This window comes from Eptatretus burgeri, chromosome 1, assembly GCF_056783735.1.
Source record: "Eptatretus burgeri isolate ZD-2024b chromosome 1, Ebu_testis_v1, whole genome shotgun sequence".
Taxonomy (NCBI): domain Eukaryota; kingdom Metazoa; phylum Chordata; class Myxini; order Myxiniformes; family Myxinidae; genus Eptatretus; species Eptatretus burgeri.
Window position 1 is genome coordinate 107,736,021 of NC_140961.1, and position 20,164 is coordinate 107,756,184.

Consider the following 20,164-nt stretch of genomic DNA (forward strand, 5'->3'; position numbering starts at 1 on the left):
GCCTAGTGTTGGCTTTGTGGTCATGGTGGCTGGCTTGGGATCGTCGGGTCTGAGTTTGAGCCCTGTTGGCGACTGAATTAACACTAAGTGTGGTTGAGTCAGCATATCATCCTTCCGGGGTCAGAAAAATGAGTACCAGTATACTGGTATAGGTGCACAGCATCAGCAGCATAGACATACCCCAACAAAATGATAACTCCCTGGAAACCAAGCTGCCATGCACAAGAAGAAGATACCACGTCTGTGTGTCTTATCTACACACATCTTCGTGCTAACAGCAAACTGAGTTCTGGATCGGGACAATAACTATGCGCGTAATACCGCTATCCACTGTAGGGTGCTCAGCAAGTGCCATAAGCTCTCAAGTTAACTCCAACAAAACAGTTAACAAGGAACGGCTCGTTTGGCAAGCGATATCTAGTCACTTGGAAACGTGACATAACCGTAACAACCAAATAAACATCGCCGATTTCTTAAATTTTCAGATTTCACACCAGATTTCAACAGTTATTTAATGCAAGTAATCCGATCCTCAGAACAGCAATTGTACTTCAATTATATACTTCAATTAATCTGTGAGAGTAAGATCGTGGAAAATCTCATCGTATAATGCATGAAATCACTCCAGACAACTAAATTTGAAAACGAAAACACTTACAAAAGCGATGTACACAACGATTCGTAGATTTGATGAACAGGCATTCAATGATATGAGTGAGTAAAGTGAAAAAATATTCAAACGTGAAACCGTTGCTGCCTTTTCCAAGTCAAAGAATTGTTGAGCAGGCCACAAAAAAACATAGTGCATTCAGACCCCAGCGAGGGAGAACGAGGTGATCAAGAATCACACCTCGATAAATGATAAATAAGACTTAATTATCTTCAAAAGGGGTGTTTAAATCAACCCAAACCAAATATTCACCAATGTACTTTGTAGCTCCCTTCGTATGCCTGCAACGTTTCAGGATGCAGGGTATGGTTTTGAAGATATGGATGAGACAAACACACACTTATTAGAATCGATGTATATATATATATATATATATATATATATATATATATATATATATATATATATATATATATATATATATATATATGTTGTTATTGTTGTTGTTGTTCTCCTTTCGGCTGCTGCTGTTAGGGGTCGCCACAGCGGATCATCCGTTATGATCCGCATACTGATTTGGCACAGGTTTTACGCCGGATGCCCTTCCTGACACAACCCTGGTCGCCTCTTTGGACACAGGGATAAGGATTGGGTTTCGCCATGATTCCGGGCTGCCCAATACCCTCTCATAGCACGGCCCAGTGCAGAGCCCCCGTCCTCAAGCGATCTCCCAACCCAAGCCTCCGAGTAGCCGGATTACAGGCGCAAGCTACTACGCCCGGTATATATGTATGTGTGTGTGTATGTATATATATATATATATATATATATATATATATATATATATATATATATATATATATATATATATATATATATATATATATATATATATACAAACACATACGTACATACACACACACACACACACACATACACACACACACACACACACAACGCGTCACTTCGCTGACAGGAGAAAGAGGGGGAGAAAGGAGAGGAGGGAGAGAAGAGGGAGGGTAAGGATATAGGATGGAGGAGAGGGGTCAGAGGGAAGGAGGGAGAGGGGTGAGAGCGAGAGCGAGAGCGAGAGCGAGAGAGAGAGAGAGAGAGAGAGAGAGAGAGAGAGAGAGAGAGAGAGAGAGAGAGAGAGAGAGAGAGAGAGAGAGAGAGAGAGAGAGAGAGAGGCGGCGCGAAAGGGGGAGAAGGTGGCGTGAGAGGGGGAGAAGGCGGTGCAAGTTGGGGAGAAGGTGGCGTGAGATGGGGAGAAGGTGGTGCGAGAGGGGGAAAAGGTGACACGAGGGGGGGGTGAGAATATATATATATATATATATATATATATATATATATATATATATAATTATTTTTTTTTACATATTCTATGTTATGTTATATATTTTATAACACATATATATATATATATATATATATATATATATATATATATATATATATATATATATATATATACATATACATATACGAACATAAATCAGTTGGCAAAATAGCCTTGGCACATCCACACTCATCTCTGAACTGGTGCCTGGTCTTGATTCAAATCCTGGACCAACTCTAAACAGTAATCCTGGTGTTTTTTTTTTCTGGAGGGTGAAACATGAATGTGTTTGCCATCCATTTCATTGACATTAAATCAGGTGTCGCATCTGCCATCATTAGCTTGTGGACGCTAAAGATTCCTCTGAGTTCTTCACAAAATGTAGACGAGTTCTCGCTGGCACCCTGTACAATTGTACATTCCTGCTGTTGTCTAATTTATGGGAAGGCAATGACAAACAACCCAGCATCACTCTTTTCTCAGGAACTGCTTTGGCATCAATGATGCTCTGCATGGAGTGTGTTACATTGATGACTTTAATGAAAATAATGATATCTATTGGCTGTATACGCAGAAATGTTGTGTATGCTCGAATTATATTTTACAAGGTCTGTTCAAATATGGTTTATAATATATCTCAACAAGCATCTCAGTCGATAAGACTTCTCATTCTCCACAAAGTCCTTGAAGAGTGCTAAAAAATTTTTGTACTTGTCCATCCATGATGGGAAGCCTGTTCTGTTCTGTTCTGCTCTGTTTTGCTCTGCTTTTGCGTTTTGCAACTTGGCTGCCATGTAGCTATCATTTATTGGAAGCACAGCTGAGCCGCTGATGCTGTGTCCTTTTACCAGTCCACTGCTACTCATTTCACCAACCTCAGAAGGATGACAGGCTGAGTCAACCCCAGCTGGTGTTAGGTCAGCAGCAAACGGGGCTCAAACTCAGGACCTTAAGATCCTAAGCCAGCCACCCAAACCAATAAGCCAAAACAGGCTGTGAAAGTTGTTGCCAAGCTTTATTCAGGGGTATGTGGAGCCCATTGTAAAGCATTGATTCAAACCCTCATAGGGAAGGTAAGTTGCGACGATAAAGACTCTCATTTTTAGAAATAACCCAACGTCAATAGGTATAGGGTACGTTGAATATGGGATCAGTTCAATGTGCTCTTCATTGAATTATTTCACCAGAGTAGCCCCATTTTATGGAGCATTGTCATGGTAGACGGAAAACCCCGATTGTGCAAGTTTCAGAAGTTTCATCTACATCTCTGGCAGTAACTGTTTTTCTCCACACCTCACGGTAACTATTATACGAGTAACATTTGACCCTTTTTAAATGCAAAGGGTGAGAATAATGCCATGAACATCCCAAAAGATGACTACCTCTACCTTTGCTGATGCTGCACAGAAAATGGATTTGGTGGAGGTGAGTGTGCTTTCACTTTGCCAACTGCCTTTTGGTTTCTGGAATGAGGAAGGTGTTTCATCATTCATCACAATGGTGTTCACAAACAGTCCCCCACTCGCTGCATTATTGGTCCCTATGTTCTGAGACATGGAGAATCATTTTGCCTTTTGGTCATCTGTGAGAATTTCTGACATCAAGCATAACGTTTGCCATTTTGTGAGCGGTGTTCAATATCACATACAGTACACAGGAACCATTTTATCTGCCTTTGGAAATGGGTATTTCTTCGACCATTATTCTACAATTGCTCATCACTGATCCTTCAAAATGCTGAATGATTTTCAGTGAATTGATTGATCAAGATCGTCTGGAATGAGGGTCAGTTTCACTCCTTTCACCTCCCAATTTAATTTTCCCACCCAACTCAGAATGTTTTTCACATCCATAGTTGGCTCTCCACACACTCCATCCAGCTGGTGATGATTGTCCACAGGAGTTTGTCCACTCATATGCAAAACTTTGACGAGAACCCGCTGCTTGTGCTAGCTTTAAGTGGCCATTTGCCAATGTACAAGTACACACTGCACACATAACACCTCCAATGATACACCATGACAAGTACGCAGCTGCCCCCATGTCGAACGACGCAGGAAACTTTCCATTATTAAAAGTTCAGTTCACATTCACGAATTATGGAAATATGAATTAGAAGACCTTTGTTGAACACACCTCAGACATCCACTTGGTTGCAGATGGGACAGTGAATTAAGGATTTTTTGATACTGATGAAGCTACCACAACATTGCTGTAAAATAGCCTTTATGCTTGCATTGGAGATGCAAGTTGTGTAAAGTTTCTTTGAAATCTATCTTTGAATCCAGGCGAATAAGCATTGGAGAATCAAAGATAGTATGACCATTGCTTGGAATTAAGCACATTATAATGAACTTTAGAATGGCACTTCCAATGCTATACCACCTATATTTAATACATTTCTTGCAAGGCAGCAAACTTAATGAAGGATGAAGTGCAAGCATCCTTTGATTTACCAGAATCAACATAAATCCGAATCGTAAAACACACTCCATGGTCTTTATTGTATGCAACGTCAAGAGCTAGACCACAGAACGGATCTGGAGGCAACAGATGAAACGTAGAAATAGGAGGGAAATACCAACAGCAGGGTAGAGGGACAAAATAGAGGGAGACTTGGATAAATAAGTAATGTGGGGAGGAATGAGAGGTAGTGAAGGATGTACAGAGTAGACAAGATGGATAGAGAAGCAAACTCTCAAGAGGTGGACTTGGGGGGGGAGGGGTGGGGTAATGTCGGGGGAGGGGTGGGGTAATCGTCTTCTTATTCTTATTCTTCTTGCATATCATCAGCCTGGCTGCCAGTAGCTATCATTTTTTTGGGGCGCAACTTTGCTGCTGATGCTGTGCTGTGCCCCAATACCAGTAAACTGGTACTCATTTCGCCAACCTCAGAAGGATGGGAGACTGAGTCAACCCCACCTGGTGTTAATTAAGCATCCAACAGGGCTTGAACTCAGGACCCTAAGGTCCCAAGCCAGCCACCCTGACCACGAAGTCAACCTAAGATCCCAAGCCAGCCACCCTAACCACAAAGCCAACACAAGGCTTGGGGGTAATAGTGACATACTAAAAATAAAAAATCTTGATCAAACTTTCTCTCAGATATTTGAGGAAGTAGATTAGTGAAGAGTTTGTAATTTTACTGAATGGTGATGCCGCTCCGTATAGAAAACCTCACTGGGCAATCCTCTTGGAAATTCCTTCACAACCAATGCAAGACTCATTCTCAAAAAATGGTCTAACCACAAATACAGTAACTTTAGAAAATAAACATACTGAAGAGGATTAAAAATGACAATAAAGTATAAAAATAATCTGAATTGATCTTAAGTTCTCAAATAATAATAGCTATCTGGAATGTGCGAAAGAAAGGGGGAACTGATATTGAACAAACCAAACTACAAATGTACAGATAGGTGGCTTCCCTTTGGCATCTACTGTGCTTAAACATGTGCTTATTCTGAAAAACACTCACAGAATATGTGTGCAATATCTCCCAGTAATGCGGTTTGGCTATCTATCAAGCGATCTGATTGGTTGCCATGCGAGTAGTTGTTTGCATATAAAAACAAATTTGATTTGAATGAGAGAAAAAAAGGAAATACTTGCCAATCGTTTTGCAATCAGGAAAAAAAAAAAGAAAAAAAATCGGCAACAATTTTGCCCAAAAACATCGCAAGAAACGACTGGGAAAACATGCAAAGACGATAATGCTATAACTACCAACTTCCCATGAGGCCTTGCATAGTTCACCAACATGGCAGTGTTCGCCTGCTCATAATGATGAATTTTAGCTTTAAAACCAATGCAAATTAACATTTGAAAGTTTAATCAATGGTCCAATGCAAAAGAGTGAACGTTATAATGAATCCAGCAAGGCCACAAGAATGAGAGACGAAAGCACTGGATTGGAGGAGTGGAGGTCACAAAGCCAGGGCAATTCTGTATTATTATATAGATAGTAATAATAATGATAATAAAAAATAAGACATGACAGCTCAGCAGTCATCTGCTCACCTGTGATGTGTTATTTCAGGAGTTTTCTTCCTGACAGAATTGGATCTGAAAAATTTACAGTCTTGTGCAATGCTAACATGTGGTAATGCCTTGTGAAACAGACTGCTCTTATAAGGTAACAGTATTTTGGTTCTCTTGTCTTCATTATGGATGTTAAAGATGCCATGGTATATTTACAGGAGTATTGGCCGATGGACAGGAAGAGACTTTCCTAAAATTCCAAATCATATCGAATGATCGATAAATTTATCACATTGTGTCCTAAGACTTAACGAATATTGCATAATGAATGGATAGTATATAAAACATCAGTTTCCCATCTCTTTGATCACATTCGAGAAATTGACATCCTGAATTGATTGCTATCATTGATTACAGATTTTTAAAATCGTAATGAGTTCAGGTAAACATGATGTTTGATGCATGAAAATGCCTTTGAGTTTGGTTTCCGTGGAGGCACAAATTATTTATTTTCCCCAAATGACACAGCAAGGTACGGACAGTACTTCCGTGCGAGTTCAAATGTTCGATGGACGAGGTACTCACAACAGTGCGGGACTACCGGACAAAAAATAAAGTAGAACTGGCTTGCATTATATATAAATAGAAAATATATTGATGTCTTATCTTAAAAACGACGCATATGAATTGAGAAATTAATTTTTAAAACGTTAGTAAGTACTGTATGTCTTGTTACTATCAACACATGGCTGCGAGTAACATGAGATGTACAAATCATATGTACTGAACACCCTGAGATTCTGCACATCAGTGTGTACACTGGAAAAGCGATTTTGCAATTTGATTTGACATTCATGATTTTGATTTACATGCAAAAGCTCAGTTATTACAATGCTACTGACTGAGCTTTGCTCTCCATTGTTATTTCTTTATTCTCTACTCCCCTTTGAATGAAGTAACTGCCAATTTCTGGCCTGGCATTGGTTTGCCTCGCTGACTAAATGTGTGCTCACGAATCTACATTGACCGTAGTGATTTGCCAACGAGCGACAAAGACAGATTGACTGTTCTTTCAGTTTTCTTGAGCTCATTGGTGTTTTACTGATGCCTTGCATCAAGTGCATTCTCCAGCTAGTAAAGCATTCCTAAAGGACATTGCATCGTCGTTGAATATTAAGTCCATATCGCCAATGAGACAAAATTAATTGGTATTACTTCCACCAACGAAGGTGAAGGTGGTTATGTTTTCACCCCTTTCTGTTTGTTTGCCTGTTTGTTTGATTGAGATATCTGTTTGCAGATATCTCAAAAAGTTGTGGACGGATCCGGATGAAACTTGGTCGACAGATCGGGTCTGTGGCAAGAATGAATTGCTTCGATTTGGATAAAGATCCGAATCCGAATCTGGATACAATAATTATTTAATTTTTAAAGTGATTCTTCACCATTGAGAGATAGAACCAAAAACGATACAGTACTGTGTAGCATGTATTTCAAAAATGTATTGGTCCCAATATGTTCTCATGGATCAGGCATTACATCACAGAGGTATGCTCTCCACCGAGTGCCTTTCCAGTTATTTAAAAAAAAAAATTATACATTGTCGAGGCTCATATGAGAGCTAACACACAACGCACAGCAAGGGCGGCATGAGGAAAGGGGTGCATGAGACAAGAGGGGTGGGATAGGGAAGGACAAAACAGTGGGGAACAGAGACATTAGGAGCAGGCTCGTCGCTCGGGGGGGGGGGCATTTGGGTGCAATGCCTCCCCATGGCGCATCTGGTGTCCCCCCCACTTGTACGCCACCCATTTATGCCCTGTTGCACCCTGTGAACAACTTAGTGTTTAAGGACGAGCGCCCACTGTGACCTTGCTGTTTAAGAGTTCACCTGTGTGAACTAAAACCCTTATTCCAGATGTTCAGTGTGGTGAATAAGGAGGCCTTCTTGGATAAACTGTTCTTTAATAATATCCTTCTTTGAATAACAGTCAAGAGATAAGTGTGCGCTTGTCAGCGCATCTCCAAAAGCAATTGGCAAGACGATACAGTCCAAGACCACAAGATAAAAGATAATAACGCAAGCACCAACGCCAGCAGCCAAGACCTCGTGTCGAATGTCGATGTTGTGGGTGGTTATACTGTATATATCGTGGATCATTTAGTTTTAAGGAATAGCCAATCAGCGTATTCGATATGGAGACCCTATTGAGCAGGTTACCTGATTGGTTGTAAGTTAGGTATAAATGTAATATAGTCATAATATGATAATATGATTAAGGAAAAGACATAAATTTACATAATTAAAGATGAAGTGCACGTGCACCACGTGACCTTCACAACCCGTCAACCCTCCATCTTACAAAAGTAATTTTATAATAAAAAATAAAAATATGTGTGTTTGCAATCGTGCATAGATTTGAAATTATGCAGAAAAAACCTGTTTTTGATGGATGGATCATTTAATAAATAAAACCCTCAACCGTCAAATCTCGCGAGTCGCGAGAGATTAGGAACATTTAACTTGTGTTTTGAGGTGGAAGGAGAATGAGAGGCGCATCGATTGTGGTTAGATTTCCACACTCCTCAATGCTGACCAGCTAAATAGAAACCGGTACTATGTGTCTGCTCTTATAGATGTTGTGGGATTTCTCGCCGAAAATCAGATACCTTTTAGAGGGAGCCTTGATAATTTTGAAGATATGTCAGAAGGGCACAGTGGGCTCTTCCTCTCGCTTTTAAACTACACACTCAAAAAAGACACCGAGCTAGCCGAAATAATAAAGCATATCCCATGAAACGCAAGCTAAACTAGTCCGGAAATGCAGAATGAACTGAGCTGCACATTGAGTAATGTTGTGATGGATGCCATCGTGGAAGAAGTAGGCACATCGTGGTTTACCATCAAGGTGGATGGGACAAGGGACCCCACTGAATGTGAGAACATATCAATCATCATTCGCTTTGTATCGGCATCAAATGAAGCAACAGAGCGTCTACTCACAATAGCTACAGCCGACGCTGGAGATGCAAAAACATTGACAGACCTAATAATTGCAGAGCTGATAAAAACAGGACTTGACACGTCAAAATATTAAGTCAGGTGTACGACGGGGCTTCAGTAATGGCTGGGAAGCACGGTGGCGTGCAAAAGTTGTTGCAAGAGATATTGGAAAGAAAAATCCCCTATGTGCACTGCTTAAATCACCAACTCCATCTGGTAGTTATCCACGCACTGGCAGCAGAGAAAGCTGTCACTGATTTCCTCGAGGTTTGTTGTTGCCTGTACAAATTCTTCAGAAAGCCCACTGTTGCTGCACAGTATAAAGGTGAGCGGTTAAAACGACTTCTTGATCAAAGTTGGATGGGACATTTAGCCACCGTGTCTGTGATCATAGGATCTTTTAAGGATATCACATCCTGACTGTCGGAGATTGATGCAGAGCACGCCTACGGTGCAGAGATGAGGATGGAGGCTATTGGGCTTTTGCAGGAAGTCTCTGGGCCTGCCTTCATGTTCATTGCTATCTTTGTACAAAAACTGCTGATGTTGTTAAATGGCCCTAACAGACTCTTGCAGGCAGAGGACATGGACTTGCTAATGGGTTGGAACTGGTGGTGAGTGCTACAGAGTGCGTGAAGAAACTCCGCTCTGAGGATGAGTTCACTGATCTGTGGAACAAGGCCAACGATGCTCGCACTTCTACACCTGCACCACCAAAACGGACATGCACAATGCATAAGAACTTGGAACAGTTTATAGTTTTGGAGACCACAGGACAAAACAACGACAATGACAAGACGGAACTGCAGAGGGTTTTTTACAGCGCAATTGACACTGTGCTTGGCGAGATCGCTCAGCGCTTCAGTGAGCGCAACACACAACTCGCCCGTTCACTCGCTGCCTTGAATCCCAAAAATTGCACGTTTTTGGATCCCCACTTGCTCCAGTACATCATGACATTAACAAAGTCAACCATCAGTGAAACAGAGTGTGTGGTTGCAAAGCAGTTTATTCGCTCACAGACAGAAAAGCAGCCAAACGAGAGATGGACAACACAAAAACTCCTCTCAACATACCACAAAACGCTGGAAGCCATGCCAAGTGTAGTGACTGCTATGAGACTTGGACTAATATTTGGTGCGTCCACTGCCATGTGTGAAAACTCATTCTCAACATTGAGGAATGTCTTCACTGACCATCGACGGTCCATGCACCATGCAGCAAGGCACAACTGGTACAGTTGGCCTTCGAGAGAGATCTCACACGTAAATGCCTGAATGAATGGAAGGAGAAGGTCCTCAGAAGATTCCACACCGAGACGCGTCGCCTGCAGCTCTTCTGACAGCGAGTACAGCGGTATAAAAACTATACGAGGAGTTCAGATTGTGTGTGTGACTGCTGGTGATGCGTGTGTGATTGTGGTTGCAGTGTGGTTGTGGTCAGCACCCGCCGTGGTCGGCTGCTTTGTACTTATGATGTTTAAGTTAAATGTTGTGTTTGGTGCTTTGCATATCCCACATCTCGTGCTTTGTGCATAACCTTACCTCTGTGTAATTGACTGCTTTGAATGTGGACCTTGTGGTATCTTCAGGCTGGTCGTATTTGCTGTTGATAGTTTAACGTGATGATCGCAGGTCATAAAAAACTGTATCTTATTTGAAAGTGCACTGATTTTGGTGCCAACCTCCCCCGTTTAGTCATTGTATCTCTGGTATATTAATTTTATAATGCCAATTCTTCACAACATCTTGTGTAAGTTTACCTGAATTGGTGCCAATTGTCTAATCATTGAATATTTGCATTGTGAATGTGACAGTTTGTTGCGGCTCTCCTGCATTCGAATAATTTTTGGCCAAAAACATCGGAACATATTAAATCTAGCTGAGATCAATTTGGTTAGTGTGTGATGGCAACCTCAGTATAGATGTGTCATTGCTGCATGAATACAATAGTATACAGGGTTATCAAAAATATTAAATACAATAATTGTGCCCCCCCCATCCAGTTCATATGCCCCCCTTAATACTGAGCCCTGGCTACGGGCCTGATTAGGAGACCTGTGGAAGGGAGAGGTATGGGTCGGGGAACATGGGGTGTACAAGAAGGACATTACAGGGACTTTCAGGAAGGAAAGCAGGGAATTTTAAGGAGGTGGGTTTGGGGTGGATTAATGGGGGTAGAAAAGATAGAGGTTTTGGATGGGGGAAGATAAGAGGTGGAGGTGAACAACTGCTTTGAAGGACGGGAGGGAAGAATGGGATTGAACAGAGTGTGGGAGTTCATTCCAAAGGTGGGAAAAAAGGAGGAATGAAAGAGTGAAGGTGAGCAGTGATTCGTGATTTTGGTAGTTTTACCAGAAGCGGGCTGCTGGCGAACCTTGAGACAGACCGATCGCAGACAGAGCAGGGGCGGGGGGGGGGGGAGGCCGAGACCAGCGAAGATATGGGAGAAGACAGCAAGAACACCTACCTGCCTGTGGTGAGAGAGTGAGAGACCCAAAGACAGCCTCATTGCGGGAGATATCAATGATCCAAACTGCCTTTGTTTCAACAGCATGAAGCCGAGAAAGGGGAGAGGCAGGAGCACCAGCCCAGAGGGGAGAGCAGTACTCCATCAGACTGCAGATAAAAGTGTTGTATGTGGTCAGGAGCTCAGGTTGGCCGAGGAAGGACTTTGCACGACAGATGATTCCCAGTCGGTGACTGGCTTTGGAGGCCAGGTTGGAAATGTAGCTTTCCCAGGAAAGATCATGGCAGACAGTGAGACACAGAAGCTTGAATGTAAAGGACTTCTTCCAGAGGATTGTTGAGAAAGTAGATAGGGGGAGGGGGGGTTCTAAATGGTCATTTCGGAGAGAGATAGTGAGAGTGTGAGATTTGTCAGGATTGAAAGACATGTTCCACGTGTTGGACCAGTTTGTGATTTTATCCAGAGCTACAGAGTGTGAAGAAGCTGCGGCTTGCTAGTCTGAGAGATGACAGATGGTACGACAGAGGGGAGAGTCATCAGCAAAGCGATAAAGAGGATTTTCCAGAGAGTCAGAGATATCAATGATGAAAACCAGGAAAAGCACAGGGCCCAGAACACTGCCCTGAGGAACTCCAGCCTGGACAGGAAGAGGAGATGAGAGAATTCCATTAAGAGCCATGCATTGACTGCGATAGGAATGGAAGTCTCCAAGTCATGAGTGGAGATGTCCTTGGATACCATAGGAAGAGAGTTTGGTGAGCAGGGCAGGGTGCCAGACAATATCGAAAGCTCGCGTTATGTCTCGGAAGATGGCTCTGATCTCATGTCTGGCAATGAGTACCTCCATACATTGTTGGGAGAGCAGAAGCAGCATATCCAGGCTTGAGTGACCTGGTCTGAAACCAAATTGATGATCGGAAATCAAGACATTGGAGAAGAGGAAGGATTTAATGTCTGAAGCGATTATGTATTCCATAATCTTGCTGATGATAGAGAGAAGGCTGATTGCTCTGGAGTTGCAGAGATCTGTTTTGCACCTTTCTAATGCAGGATGGTAATGTTTGCTGATTTCCAAGCAGATGGCAGATGACCTTGAGCAAATGACAGGTTGAATAGAACAGAGAGAGGGTGAGCAAGAGCAGATTAGCAGGTTTTTAGGACACATGGGCTGACGCCATCTGGACCGGTTGCAGAATCTGAGTCGAGGTTTGACAGCAAGCTTTCCACATTGTCAGGAAAAAAGGACACAAAGTCCAGGGACAGTTTGGTGCGACTGGGTAAGCGATGCGAACAGAAAGCGATGGGTTTCTGATACAAGACTGAGATGCAAACACCGAGTTTAGGCATTCAGCCTTTTCATATGCGCTATCAGCAGTGCAGCCATTTGAGGTAAGGGAGGGGATGGAGGGGGAACATACACCACAAACAGATTTGATTAGATGCCACCAGGATTTGGAGGATTCAGAGAGGTTTGAGAGTTCAAACTTTAAATTAGAACGATCGTTTTCTGGCTCTCCTGAGGGAATGCACACACTTGTTCCAAGCTTTATGGAAGGAACTGAGATTACCTTCAGTTGGGTTTGCTTTCCTTGAAGCAAAGGCAAGTTGTTTCAGGACAACTGCCTCGCCACAAGCTTCAGTGTACCATGGGCAAGAGGAAGGGTAGGACAACTGAAGACAAGAATGGATAAATCTGTGCATGACAGAGAGCAAGTTTCTTTGAAAAGATTTCCAGGATGAGTTGATGTTGGAGAAAGTAGCAATGGGAGACTAGTCTGGAAGTTTGATGGCTGCTTGGAGACCCTGCCAGTCGGCCTGAGTAAAATGCCAGACTTAATGGCGCTGAGGTGGTTCTCTGATAACAGCCAGAGAGATGTCCACTTTGAAAAGCACGTGGTCAGAAGAACCGATTGGAGCAGAGGAAGAACAGCAGATATTTTCAGAGAAATTTGTCAAAATCAGATCCAGAAGAGATAGAGTACCGTTAGTTGAGATCCGGGTCTGGAAGTTGACCGATTGAGTCAGTCCCAATGAGTCACAGAAGTCTTTTGCCGAAGTGCCATGACAGGTGAGAGAATGTCCCATACCCAGCCAACTGGCATGATGGCAATTGAAGTCACCACATATGAGGAAGAGAGAGTTTGGATGAGAAGATAGAAGTTGGTCCATGTTTTCGGATCGTGAGGTGTATTTGGAGAAATCACTGTTTGGTGGATTGTACAGCACACTGTAATTATATCATGTGAAGTTATTATTTGCTAATTGCAAATTATTTGCTAATCTCTTGTAATACTTCCTCTTCTTAGAATACTTCAAATAGAATACTTATATTTGCTAATTGCAAATAATAACCTTTCATCGTCCATACCCAGGTCGAAAAACCAGTTAAAACCAGTACACATTTTCAACTGGTCTCTATTGGTTCTAATTGGTCTTTAACTGGTCTCTATTGGTTTCAACTGGTACCAGTTAAATTCAGTCAGAATTCCAATTTCCCAGTTGAAAAAACCAGTAGCTCATATTTGTACCAGTTAAAGTCTTACTGGTTCCAGTTGATACCAGTTGCAATGTACTGGTCCCAGTTGATACCAGTTGCAATGTACTGGTCTCCCAGTTGATACCAGTTACAATGTACTGGTCCCAGTTGATACCAGTTAGTTAAATACAATTGTATTTCAACTGATAATATATCACTCTATTCCAATTTCCATATTAAAACTCTGTAAGAAACCAACTGGCTTTACTGGTACCAGTTGGCTACTGGTTTTCAACTGGTACCAGTTGACCAGTAAGCTACTGGTCTTTACTGTTTTTTTGACCTGGGTAGCTATGATATTTTCAGCTAACGCTTCAATGGTCACATTAAGTGAGAAATGAGAATTGCATAAATTGTAATGAACCTCAAATATGAATTTTTTTGTTGAGTGCACAGATAATCTTAAATGAATGAATATTTTGTTCCTGTCACAATAAATAAACAATGACAAAGAGAAAGAGTAAGACTAAAAAGGAGTAAGGTAGAGAAGGAAAAATAAAGGAGACAAAGAAAAAAAAGAAAATAAGGTGAGGGGTGGACTTTGAGTAAGTTCATGAGGCAGAAAATGTAATAGGAAGAGTGGTCGGAAAAAGAGGAAGAGCAAGAGCAGGAAGAACTTGAATATGAGGAAGGAGACGAAGAGAAGACAGGGGAGGGGAAAAAAGGAGAAGAGGAAGTATTCATGGAGATAAAACATCTGTGGGTGTTTTTGCATCAGCATTTTGTGAGCAGAAGCTGCTGATGTGCAGATCACATCATTTCACATGTAACAGCAAGAGAAGAATGATGTTAATTGATGCATTATAAACAGAGCAGATTTCAGTTCAGTGAACAAATTGGAAAATAAAGGCAGTTTTTGGAACCTCTAAGAAATGTGGGTTGTCATAAAGAATCATCATCACAGTTGTTGCAACAAGGTCTTACATAAACATTTTACAGTGTTTTTTCTATCTCTGACCTCTGACAGGTGTCCACCTGCCTTGTCTGACTTGTCAAAATGAATGCAAAAGTGGCTCAGTGCGAGAAACGAGGGATGGAAACAGAGCTTTGTGGAGTATAAATTTTGGCAGGTTTGGTCATGATTGTATGAGAAGAGTTGGGTCAAAGGGTCACAACGAGCTTCCAGTTCAAGATCAATTCTAGTTTGTGACTGTGACATTGATATATCCACATGATGATGATTTTAAAAGACTCTGACAATGCTTAAACAACAACACAACCACATTGCATATGCTGTACATCATTAACCACATTGCTTTTATCTCATCAATGCCGTAGCACATATCTCAGCACAATATAAATGGTACATCGGATCTTATAAGTCACGTTCTTCAATGCAGTTTCCTCAATACTGTAAAAAAAAAAATACTGTAAATGGGTTGCCTTTGCCTTCATAATGGGAAATCGGTATAGAAACTTCTTCACAACAGAATAAACATTTAGCCAGGTTACGAAAACAGAATATTATATTCTTCTTGAAATGAACAGTGGGATTTTTAACATACAAAAGAAAATGGAACAGATAAGAAATCCTACTTACAGTATCCTCTGAAAATTAGTACCTTATTGAATGCCAAAATTATCAGAAACTAGGGTAATTCCAGCTTAACGGACATAACATTGAGACAAAAATTGCATCACTAATGTTGAAATTTTGAAAAGGTTGAGCATATTACAGAGAGTTTCTTGATTACATATCGTAATTCGTCTCAATGGCTTTCTGATATTGGTACAAACCCCACTGTGTAGTCTACTACTAAAGCAAAAATCAACATTTAAGAGGCGTAACGAACGTAACATCGAAATGGACACAACTAAAACTGGCCATAGCACAATTCTTAAATCCTGCGAAATAACGAATTTGTAGTATACCTTTCATTCACGGTAAGCAAACTAAGCATTAGTAGCATACTTTCTATATTCCAACAATATGATCTGTCTGTTGTTTGTTAAAATATTTTGAAAAGTTCACTGTAACGGACGTAACATTTTCGACAAAATGATAACAGACAGAATGACTTACCGTTGGAAGAAGTTGAGGCAGTTCTTTCAAGATGGCCGCCAAATCACGTGACATCATCCACGGAGTAAATATCGCATAAATTATGAAAATTCAGACCTAACTAAACACCGTCCAACAGAAATCCTTTTGAAAAATACATTTTCAAATTTTATGCTTCATGTCCATTATTATGTGGAATTACCCACTATTATTGGGAAATTAGCAAGGTATAAAATGCAATTATAGAAATAAAGTCCTGCAAAGGTGGACAATATACCCACTGATGAGGTAAAATGATAAATATCATCATGTGGAGATAGGAGGCATTTTAAATCAGGTGAAATAAATGGAGTATAGCCTCGAGGACATCCGATTGTGTCGTGATTCAAAGACACACATGTGATGAATATTTATTTTTGAAATAATTCTAGAAATTTTGCACAAGAATCTGATTTCCATTCCAAGATGGCCATAAATGAAAACGTCTTTGCCTTACCACAAAATCAGAAACTGAGTTGTATTTTCATGTGAATAAAGGCAAAGTTTGCCTTATATATACCTGTACACCATCTTTGCTCATTTTCTTTTGAAACCTCACAAGTGCTTGCTTGTGTCACTCACACACACACACACACACACACACACACACACACACACACACACACACACACACACACACACACACACACACACACACACACACACACACAAACACACACACACACATCTTGCAAAAAAAACAAAAAGAGGGGGAGGAGGATAAAGAAATGGTTAAAATGGAATTACTGGGGAAGCTTTTGAAATGGGGACGAAAAGGGATGGAAAAGGATCCTTGTGAGCATCTGAAATAAATATACCAGTGTGGTGATGATAGTCCAGCAGCGAAGTCTGATATTTCAGATCAGTTGTTCAAATTTGCATAAAAGCACCAAAATTGGTAAACATGTAGAATAATGCATTCCGAACAATTCTAGATATGGAGCCACCCGAGATTGTGCCTTGGTCAGCTTCGGCGACCATTTTTCAAAATGGCCGCCATTTTACTTCAGCGAAATTGGCTATATGATCTTATTTTCTTATTGTATTGCTGGTAGATATAAGGAAAGTGTTAAATTCAGTAAATTGACCATGAAAAGGCATATTCAAATATTATGAGCCAGTATTTTCCGTAAAAAAGGCGTTATTTGATTTGTAAATTGCTGCTCTCCTGAAACTTTTCGCTGAAAAGTACCCATTATTGCCTGGAGAACAATAGTCAAATGATATTCATCACATTCATTGTCAATCAAATGGGTTTGGAATCAAATGGGTTTCAATTCAATGGGTTTGGAATCAACAAAAATTGTATTATAGATTTCATACTTTACTCTATTTTGAAAAGGTAACTGATAATCGTGATAATGACAAACTCAGAAAATGTAGTCAAATTATTGCACACTTCACTTTGAAGCAGCTAGGGTTTACTGTCTACTACCATTCTACCAGGACACATGGTACACACATACATCAGTCTAGTACAATATGAGTTTCTGAGCTCAAGTTTACTGGCTCTGGATCAAGAAGTCAACACCTTTACAAGCAATGCGACTTTGCATTTGCACATTCTAAGCTCGGCCGATATCTCAGTCTGTGTCTACTGCGTCTGTCTACTGGCATTCTCCTTCACAAGCACACAGTCCAGTGCATTGCAGAGTAGCCTTCTTGCATTTGCAGCGGTTTCTACAGGCTTTTTTGCAGCCGCACGACACCAGCTCGAAGCAGCTTTTTTAAGCCTCAGGGAGTGTGGTACAGAGCGGTTCGTAGGACCCATCCTTTGTTTGCCACCAGCCCCAGCTTGTTGGTGATGGAAGCATGGGTTGAGGGACCAAGACCTGCCCCCAGAAATAGCCACCCTGGAAGACTGATCTCTTCACATGCTGTTCCAAAGCATCGTAGGGAGGTGGGATGCGCTGGACGGAGTTTCTCTTGGTAAAGAGTTTCTTTCTGGCCTCGTTGACGTCCATATATGGACTGGTGCGGTCATAGAGGAGCACCACAAACCTTTCAATGCAGTGCATTGTGTCATCCTGGATGTTGACTGGCGTGGTGGTCAAGGTCACAAGAGAATCTGTCAGTTCTGGAAACGAGTTCCATGTGGCCCAGGCAGATTTCTTCTCATGCTCCACGAATGCTGATACCGTGTCACATCCGGTAATGTCGTGGAAGACAGGGAGGGCACGTGCCTTCTGTGGACCGAGGGAGGCAGCTATTTCATGGGCTGGGATGTAGCGGTAGTTCTTGCCCATCCCAAAGGCAATCCAGAGTTCATCCATGCATGGTAGTGTCTGGGCTACCATCACTGCCAAAACGACGACGTAGGTGTCTACGGTTCGAACTTGAATCCGACGTTGGTCATGTTCTGCAGCATGGGCCACATGTAGCATGATTAGAGTGTCCGCCTCTTCTTGACTGCATGGAGCCAGAGAGCTTTCATCTTCCTGCCTTGTAAGGCAGATGACTGCTTCACCATCAGTGACTACCAGCTCCTTTGCCTCGTCATGGAAGGACTGCACCAGCACATCGGACAGGAAGGTGAAGAGCTCCACCTTGTTTGTGTCGACACATAGGAAACTCTGCCAGTTTCCTGGTATGGCTGCGGTGCTCACCACGCACCGTCGCACCCCTTTTCGTCGTTTCTCCCTTGTCACCGTCTTCAAGGAGCCATATTTGTAGCTATCCCAAACAAGGTCGAGAGGTGAAGCATGACGCAGCTGCCCCTCGACGTATGGGATGAAGACTTGGTGGGCATATTCTTCAAATGTCTTGGCAGTGTCAGGCTTCACCATCTGCACAATGAAGGCGCCATCAAGGACAACAGAAGTGAGAGCAGGTGCATCAGACTGAACTTCAGCAACGCCTTCGAGGCACACCAGCAAGTCGCTTTTGCTACCCAGGTGTAGCTTACCTGCATCAGATAACGCGGGACAGCATGCTTGATTTTCATGATGGAAGAACTCGTCCAGGTTCCCATCATGGTTCTGGCAGCCTATGTAGAGCCTTGCAAATAAGGCCATATCATTCTTCACAGATGCTTCCTTTCCTTTGGGTGCTTTTGGTCTTCTGTCTGTTCCAAAGAGGGGGAGTTTGTTCCGCTTTATAGGTTCGTCAATAGTCTTGGTTCTGTCGATGAGGCAATCCTTTGAGTATGCCTGAAACTGTTCTTGTCCAATCTGCTGGGCAATGCGAACTGTTTCAATCACTGCAGGATCGGCAATCTCCTTGGTATCTAGGACCAGCAAATCTGGACTATCCTCCTCGAAGGGATTCGCCAGCTCTTCAATGACAGCCACAAGTGATTGTACATCTTTGGCAAATGCTTCCTGTGCTCGCGGTGTTTCTTCATCGTGACGTGTCTCTTCATTGGCATTTGGATTAGCACCACCACAACAAAATACTTCTGTGCACTGCTGCTGTGTGCAAAAATGGATTTTCCCATAAAAATGACCATTTTTTCCCAATTCAATGGTTGGAAATGTAATAAATCAACACAAATGACATTTGTATTGTTTTCCTTTGTAAATGCACATCACATGGTGTATTTATCACCTCTGAGAAACCTACAAAGAGAATAACAATGACAGATATCCCATGTTGTTAAAGTAGAATGGCGGTCATTTTGTAAAATGGCCGCCAAAGCTGACCAAGGCAAAATCTAGATTGGATCCATATCCAGAATTGTTCAGAATACATTAGTCAACATATGTACCAATTTTGGCGCTTTTATGAAAAGTCGAACAATTGGTTTGCTATGCTGCAGTACTATGATCAGGACGTGACTGCAAGTGATAATGGAGACATTGTTTACAGCATCAGACAAATTATATAGCTAACATGTCAATACGAGTATTCTTCCTTCTTTCTAGTGTTCTGGGCGAAGGTAGGCTCAGTGCTGCCTAAGCATCTCCATGGAAAGGCTTTTTTGTGCACAAAGTCGAGGCTCATGGAGGAGCTAGAACATTTAATGGATCAGGTCAAAACAGAACAAAAGGAACAGCAGAAAGAGAATGGAAACACAACTACAGCAGGGTTGAGGAACAAAATAGAGCGAGACTTGGACAAATAAGGGATGTGGGGAAGAATGAGGCAGAGTGGAGGATGCATGGGGTGGACAAGATGGCTACAGAAGAAAAGGCTCAGGAAAGAAACCTGAAAATTTGGAAAGAAGTGGAATTGGGGAGGGTTAATGG

General features: G+C 41.8%; 1 protein-coding gene across 6 annotated transcripts in view; it reads right to left on the reverse strand.

Moving 5' to 3' along the window:
- The window catches only part of LOC147035139 (myelin transcription factor 1-like protein), a 731,493-nt gene that overhangs the window by 467,810 nt on the left and 243,519 nt on the right, over window positions 1-20,164 (reverse strand). The gene's annotated exons all lie outside the window — the stretch shown is intronic.